Source organism: Helicoverpa zea, chromosome 31 (assembly GCF_022581195.2).
Source record: "Helicoverpa zea isolate HzStark_Cry1AcR chromosome 31, ilHelZeax1.1, whole genome shotgun sequence".
Taxonomy (NCBI): Eukaryota; Metazoa; Arthropoda; class Insecta; order Lepidoptera; family Noctuidae; genus Helicoverpa; species Helicoverpa zea.
The window spans coordinates 18,560,551-18,569,881 of NC_061482.1; positions in this window are offsets into that span (position 1 = coordinate 18,560,551).

A 9,331-nucleotide genomic window follows, 5' to 3' on the forward strand; every position below is an offset into this window, starting at 1 on the left:
GCCTCTTGGGCACGCTCCCAGTCGACAGCGATGGGGTGAATTTTTTGATGCTTTTTAGTTTTTACTAGCATAGTTTTAATTTTTAATTATACGAGTAGTAAATAAAAATGTATTCTGAAAAAATAATGATAAAATCTTAATAAAAATAGTATTTACACTTCTAAATGGTGCGCGTGGGATGGAGTTACCTGGAACTCCGCGATTCTTTTGTGTTGTTTGTCTACTTTAGTTTTTATACCGACTTATAAAATAACACGAAGGTTTGCCAATATTTCATACTTTAAGTCGTATTGTTCAACGAAACTAAGTAATTTTTACAGGTTTTAACTGTCCCAGGGCGTTATTGTAAGGGCAGACTTTCCAAGCGCTTGCACAAAAATTGTCAAGTGTGTATCGTACTTGCGGACAGATGGTTCTTCTACTGCCGTTAATGTTACAGCCTTTTTACCGTCCCACTGCTGGGCACAGGCCTCCTCTCACATACGGAAGGATTGAGCATTAATCACCACGCATGCTCAATGCGGGTTGGTGACTTCAGACCACGGGTTTCAGGTAGTCCAGGTTTCCTCGAGATTTTTTAATTTTATTTATTGTTACAATCAAGTTTTCTTATAGCCTATATCTTAATCCATGCTCCACAAAACCGTTTACACGGTTTGCTGTGGAAACGAAACATACTTTTGTTACAAGATACTTTGTTTGGATAAACATGGGTGTAGATAGAATTATGCAGGTTGTTATACAAAATAATAAACGTAACCATTCATGTATGGCCTCTTAGGCGTACAAATATTAAAAAAATAAAATTTAAAATTAGGAACACTCTTAAAATCTTACTTAAAATTAAGTTAAAAATATAATAAATAAGTTACTATAATAACAAAACAGTCTTATAGTCTCTTATAGTTACAAAATAAAATAAATAATTTATTTTAGGCATTATTATGGCCACCCATAATGGAGTGAATAAAAATAATGAAGTAACAGCAACTAAAATGAAATTGCTATCAATATTTAAATCAAATTACTATCGAAATTAAAATAAAGATTCAAAAAGATCGGAGTCCCTCCAAGCTTACGAAGCAAATGAAAAGAAATAAAAGGATCGTGTCCATTTCTTTTCAATTGCAGCGTACTTTCCTACTGAGAGTATTTACTTACTCTCAGTAGAGCTCCTCACCATACCTCGAAGTTAAGGGCGGAGTGGAGGGCTAGGCTAAACTTGTCGTCGGGGTCATCTATGGATGTTAATTGCATGCGAACACTGTTTCTTCGAATCTTTTCCCAATGTGCAGATGGCGGTGTCAGTCGTAGTACCGCTAAATCAACAATACAAGTCACACGCAAATAAATCAAGATATTTAGCAACACAGTTTTTGGATACTGAACCTTAACAATCTTTAGAAATAACACCGTTTTTCACAGTTTTATAAGCGGGTTGGGTACGTTTCAAAAGTGTCCACAACTTTATTGAAATATATTTCTGTGAAAAATTGCAAGCTGCAGCACGCGGTACACTTAATAGGATTTTAGTTTTTTTTCAAAACATTTATTCATGTTCACTGATTTTAATACTTTACAGGTAGGTTTGTTTATATTTATTTACAGTTGTTACATAATGTACTACGGCGGACTTACCTTAGGAGTTTCTGTAAGTCTACCTTAGGGTGGCAAACTACCAGCAGCAGGTGCAGCATTGTTTGAAATTATTTAGGTGAAGTTTATAGGTATGTGTTGGCTTCAAAAATAAGTAGTTTAAATAAAACTACTTTTACGGTTATATTAATTATTAATTTTATCTTTAATCCCGACGTTTCGGATCCTTTACAGCATCCATGGGCACTGGCAGAGACTACCGTCGTCTTGATATTTTATTACACACGGTTACCCTACATTTTGCTGATTATTATTATTGACAATCCGACTCTCGCAAAACGAGCTCACTGTATCCTTAGGTCTAGCAGTTTTTGGCTTGGATTTGGATTTGATAATGTCTATGATGGGGTGCAAGCAGGTGGTGAAATAAATAGTTCTTATCGTCATCATATTTTCTTTTAATTTGTTTCCCCATTACATGGAGATGCGTTAACCGATTCGAAATATATTTTGTTACTATGTTTTGTGTTTTTAATTCAATAATTACGTTATTTTGCTCATACAAGGAGGAACTCATTTAAACTCCAGGCAACTTTTTTAAGGTACTTATCATTAAATAATCAAACGCACAGATTTTTTGACAAAGCAGAAGTAGTTATGCATTTCTGAATCTAAATTATTATTTTTAAATCATCATCATTTAGTCATCTCAACAAAAAAAACACAATGTAAAGACTAGTCTTCATGTATTACCTAAAATTAATCAAAAATCATAATTTGAGTGAAGCAATTACAAATGTAATCATTGTCTATTGTTCTCCGTCCAAATTAAATGATAATATCTATAAACACACTGTTGTCGCACCTACTCGCTAGTTATTTTTTAGTTGACAGTACCTACCTACGTTAATATGCAAGGCCTAAGCTAATCGCAACTAGTCGGTAAAGACAACTGCTCATAGCTAGGGCCTGTCATCAATCTTCGTTCATTCAGGTATACTCAACCGTCCTTTGTTCTTAACTTTCTTTTATTTATAAACATGAAAGTTACTGTTCGTCAGTTCGTCTGTCTACACGATTTCTCGCTTAAGCCGTTTAATTAATAGTTTAAAGTTCATTCACATAAACCCTGAGAAAGGACATAGACTACTTTTTATCAATTTGCGGGAATCAGTTTTGGCGAAACCGCGTGGGACAGTTAGTAGTCATAACATGGGACGTGATCAAATCAATCTGTACTCGTTTATTTACATACAACTCGTCAAATATTGAGCATATCGATATTTATTTTCAAAACTGTTAAAACCGGACTGCATTTTATTTATTTATACTTATGAGTTTTTGACCGCTTTCATGTTTGCATGTGGTCTGTTTTTAAAAGCATGTATAAACGATATTATATTTGCTTTGAGTAAATATAACTGTACTACCATATTACATTTTTCCACGACTAAAAAGTATCGACCATCATGAAAACATAGCGCAGTTTTTATAAATGCCTGCCTAAAGTGTTATTGCAATGTTCCTAGTGTTACAAGGATTGCATCGTCTATTTATTTAGGAGTTTCATTACGACCATGTTAATAAACGGTAGTGGTCTGAACATCTCATTATGGTAACAGACAAGAAACTTATTTCATGCAGTCAAATTCGTTTTTTAGTCTGTTTGCCTTAGGTACCTATACAATTTTATTTTGCTGATTCACCTTCTGAAAAGGATTTCTGCTAAAATTCAGTATTACACGAAATATTTGATTAGGTAGTCTATCTCTTATTGATACTATTCAGATAACACTGACTTATCATCTATGTACATATCAGCACAAATTGATTACTATAGCTTTGTCATGTTTCAAGTATTACATAACGATTGAAATTCATGTGTAAACACCATCTTATCTCGCTGATACTCTATCGTATTTATCGAGGTTATTATTTATTTATTTAATAAGTACAGTGACAGACTACAGGTTAAGACAATCAAGAAAAACAATAGTTAGCATACAGTACATAAATCTGAAGTCCAATTATTCCTGTACATAACATTCAAGTATTAATATGCTTCGTTAGAGACAGTAAAGTTGAAGTACTTAATATTAAGAAGCTAATACATGACTAAAACAATGAATTACAATTTATTTAAGCAATTCGTACGAGAATGACAGAATATATAATCTGCAGCTACACTGAGATATATCTAATCCCACTATACGGATACTAAACAGATCCAAACTAATATAATAAATGCGAAAGTACTCTGTCTGTCTGCCTGTCTGTCTTTTCTTCACACCTAAACAACTGAACCGATTTGTGTGAAATTTGGTACAGACATAGTTTGAAACTTGAGAAAGGACATAGGATAGTTTTGTGTCATTAACTCATTACACGTGTTCGGTTCATGTTATTGTTTTAATTCATCGGAAAAAGTAAATAAATAGTAAAAAGGCATGAAAAAGTTGTTGCTACAGTATAATCTCAGATAGGAAAACCAAACAACATTTCCATTTATCTGGGGATTGAACCATTGAGTTTCTCAGCCAGTTTTTGATCGATCGGACGAGTCTAGATTTCAATATTAATATATGTAATAAACTGCCGGAATATCAGGTTCGCTATACGTGAGTGGACAGCCTATGCAATCTGAGATGCAATGACTAATAGAGTAATCAGTCTGCGGACATTCGAGGCTAGTGGAGTGCTGCCCTGCCGCCGCCAGGGGAGCAACACTGATCTGTTGTGTGTGTGCTTCTCGCATTCCATGTGGGGGGTTACAAATCGCTGATTTAGCTTTCACAATACATGTAGGTTGTGCAGTTAATGTTTTAAATCATCGTCGACGGGTGACCACCGATGTCATTTTTGGGAAGGCACGTTAAATTGTGGGTCCCGTCATTCGTTCGTGCTGTCATTCGTAGGTACATCAATGCAATCGTTATGAGTATGGTATTGCAGTGATAATTGGACCTGGTGGATCATATAGGTAGCACTCCAGGGAGTCACATAGGGAAAGTTGGGTAAAGGCTAGGCTGATGATGTAATGGTAAGCCAAGAAGGCCTACCCGGTTCCACCGGTCATTAGTATGAAAATATCTATAAGATCATCTGACAGATATAAGTTTAAAAAGTACCAATTTGTGGTTGCAGCTACTCACATGACATTGATATAATAACAGTCATCACGAGTCTCGCTAACAGCTTCATGCACATCATACACGCATCTCTACTACTCTGTAAAATCGTTTTAACCGACTTCCTAAAAGGAGGAGGCTCTCAATTCGTCGGAATCTTTTTTTATGTATGTTTACCGATTACTCGAAGACTCCTAGACCGATATAAACTCAGGTACATAAAATAGACAATGACTTCTAGGCCGATGCATCTAAGAATAGTTTTTTTTTTACTTTTCAGTGTTTTTTACTTAAAGATTTAACAGAGTAGATAGTTTTTTGTTTTTCTTATCAACTAACTAGCCCTAATGTCAGAATTCGTCTCACGGGAATTTAACGACGTGCACTGGGTAACAGTCGATAAGCTGACTCCATGTGCTTACCTAGAAAGGTGCTGCTACCAACAAACATTGATCATCTTACATGCTCATAGTGCATTCAATTTTAATGAGCTATTGCTCAATATCACCGGCCCCTCATTCTCTCGCACAAAAGTCTTCAAATTACAGAACAAAACCTATCCAAATTCGAATCAAATTAAGACAACATGCACATGTGAAAAATATCTATATAGTATACTTACCTTGTTTTCTTTTCGAGATCATTACGTGTCATCCATCAATTGACAGACTTTTACTCCTAGCGGACTGTTTTGGGTTCCAAGCGCTGACGTCAAGTGTTAATAAATATTATATACCTACCTATCTAGATAGCATTATATGTTTTGTTGTTATGTACTCTCAACGAGCCATGTGATAACTCACTTGACAATGACATGACAATACTTCATAGCTGCTTACAGCATTTTGCACTAAAAGCACTTGTTCCTGAATATGATAAATAGACAATTATTACTAACCCATTTTGTAATAATTTTGAAATAAGATATATATTATATTATTTATCAGTAGATAATATGATAGCTTTTTACACTGTCATAAACATCATAAGAGTATATTATCAATGTAGTACTAAACCAGCTTCCACCAGCTATTTTTCCGCGATCCACGTTAACGTTTTCTTACGCCCGCATAAAAACTCGCCCATAGTTGTCCATGACTTTTTTCATATCGTGGGTTCCAGTAGTTACAGAGAACAACGCAGTCAATCAGTTAACAAACTCTCTAGCTTTATAATAACAGTTAGTTGGTGGGCAAATATAGGAATCTATACTTAAGTCTTCACAAAAAAGTACCGCACCACCCTGACAAATCAAATCAAAACATCAATTAAAAAAACAAGTAAATTGATATGTAGCTGTGACCCTCTGTATCCTCCCCCTGCCCGCCGCGCTTCATACCCCGCGGCGTATCTCATATTAATTTAGTTAAAAGGCCCGCGTGCCTAATCTGCAATGTTATTGTCCACGGTGTGTCTTTTGGTACAATAATCATGAAAGTTCGATATAAATCAATACTATCTATACGACAGCACTTTCTTTCTACTGAAAGGACATGTACCTACAAAAACAATTTGTAGGTACTAGGTACAGATGTACCTACACTACCAGATACCATATATTCTGCGGTTCCTCTTATGCACCACTAATGTCCTTACTCGGAATTCAACGTAATAGGTCAATTATTAATCTCATGACAATTACATAAATATGGTTAACTCAATCTGCCATTTCCCCGTGAACATCTGACAGATTTACGTTCTCCCATACTTATAAGATTACTATTAAGATAGAGACCCGCGCTCCCCTGCAACGGCGCGACGTGGTCAGACCCTCGTCCAGAAGTAATAACTACATGACCACAGACCACAAAACGCGGATGTCTGGCGCCATCTTGCCTAACACCTTAGAGCGGCAACTAACCGGAGACGCCATCGCCGTGCCTTCCTCTCTGCCATGCTACCTCGCACATACTGGTGTTGCTGTGTGCGTCCAGTTCATGCTTGTGTTAGTCAATTTTGTCCATTTGTTGCAATAAATTGGCAGACTTTTCCGCATAGTCATCAAATCTCAAACAATCGCAGTTGACCTTCGATCTAGAAAAGCGGTCCATTATAGAAACTGCGATTGTTCAACTTGTGTCTATCTCTTCCATTCGTTAGTTGGGAGTATTGATGCACACTGGTTCTTGTTTTTACATATTTTTCATCGCATGCAAAGCAAATAAACAGTGAAACTGAAATGTAATTAATTTTCTTTTGAAACGTGGGCCAATGTAACTGTAGGAATAACATTCTCACACAAGCTCGTGCACAAAAATGAATCACAAAAATATTGAGTTGTTTTTAAAAGCGCAGTAGGTAACCCAATTTCTAGTGTGTTGTTACAGTTTTATAAATTGGTAAACTGACAAACTTGTAACAGGTTACACAAACTAGAGTAAACTGTAAAACGTCGACCACATTTCGATACAAAATTAATTGAATTTCACTTTTCAATGTTTCTGAAGTTTGCATTTTGTTTGTTTATGTAAAATCAATTAACTGGGAAAATCGTTTACATTCTTATCGCAGTTTTAAATTTAAATTGGAAATAGGGATTTAATTTTAAAGCAAAATGTTAACTCATTCCTAATCTGAACAATACATGGGTAATTCATAGATAATTATAATAAGCGTTTTTCAATATTTGAATCATATATTAATGAATCCATACTAAACACATATTCCAAAAATCAATTTACTTATGTAGGTTACACTGAAAATGTCCAACATAAAAAATAAAGGAATTAAGACATACGTCATCATCTACCTAGCCTTTTCCCAACTATGTTGGGGTTGGCTTCCAGTCTAACCAGATTCAGCTGAATAAAAGTGCTTTACAAGAAGCGACTGCCTATCTGACCTCCTCAAGCCAGTTACCCGGGCCACCCGTAACGACTGTCAAGGATGTTCAATGACAGCCGGGTCCTTCAGTTTAACGTGCCATCCGAAACACAGTCATTGGTGTCTAAGATACTTACTCAGAAAGTACATACAAACTTAGAAAAGTTGCTCATACTTGCCTGTCCTGAATTCGAACCCACGCTCTCATACTTGAGAGGTTGGTCCTAGTCTTTTCTCCTCCGTGGGTTGGTCCTTTACTCACTAGGCCACCGCGATACCACAAACAGAGTTTCTCTCAACTAATCGAATGTTTTCATCCATCCCCGAATTTCAAGGCAACGTGGAATTGCCCTTGACATACTTAAGGTTCAATGTCAATACGAGCATTTTGGGGAGAGGCCCTTTATTTACGTCTCGTCGAGACAGACAAACATTTCCTCCCTTTCCCCTCCCTCCCCCTCGTCCCGTCACCCCACAGGATCGTCTGGAAGGTATGTTGACGTTTTTAACCTCTTTGGGTTTATTGAGACATAATTCCATTTAGCAACTGATTCGGAATGTTCTTTTTGTTTTGTATTATTACCATTACCTTCAAACTGTCTGCGTTCTGTGCGGACTCTTAAGAGAATAATCAGATGGTCTGAAACCATGATACTTCAAAGTATAGTCACGAAGAAGTAGGTACTGAAGCATTTTTAATTAATCCTTACGAAAATGTAATTCATACTTAACGCAAGTTTGCTCAGCAGGTATAGTAGGCACGCCGAAAGATCTTTATAGATATTGACCAGCCTCTGCACTTGGGTATTTACGGAACTACATAGGTACTACCTTATAGACAGTATTATCTACCATAATAACAAGCATAGCAAATAAACTCCCTTTCTCATAATATTTCCTATACCTAAATGTACTAATTTACTTGCAGGGGTCGTTATCTTGTTTCGGCAAATAGGCCGCGCAACAAATTAATCTCTAAGTAATTAGCGCTAATGGTATTTCAATTCTGCTAATTGACGCATTGGAAGGTTCATTCGCCATTTGCGGAACGTAAGCAGCTCTATCGAAACAGTCTTCGCGCTATTCAAAGTGCCTCATAAAAATATTGATCAGTCTATTCATTGTTTAATAGATATTTTACTTCTTCAACTGCGTCTAATGCTGTTTAAACCTAGTCTTAAACTTGAAGATAGCTGAAGTATGGTTTTTACCATTTATTTATCGAGCCTCATGTATTTTCATTCTTCCTTCATCTTATACATATTCCAGGATCACATACAAACGGCTAGTTATAATCGCTTGATAATGCATAGAATGAATACGTAGCCATATTATTTGGAAGTAAGTTAGTGTAAAGCTTAGCTAAGGCAGTGAAACTTCTCAGACGTGTAGTCGGGGAGCAAGATAAACATCGCGAGTAGCGAGGATCTCATATTTCGACATAATTGGCAGTCTGCAAATTATGAATACGCACAGATGAGTCGAGTATCAAATTGTTTGAAGCTTAGGAGGGCTTCCAGCTTATTGGGGTGGCGAGGGGCCGACATGTGCATTTAGGGGCCCTAATTGAGTCAGCACGTCCCTATCAAAGCCCTACGGAGATTTTTGATTGAAGATTTACCTGTCAAAGAGATATTTTGAATGTTGTTTCTGACGTCCACTTAATTAGTTTGCAGTCAAAGCTTTATTCGTTCCTGCGTACAGTTGTGAAGCGCGCCCCAGTCGCCGCGGAGAGGCGCCGATAGACCAATATTGAACATTTTCAGCCGATATCAAAAAACAAG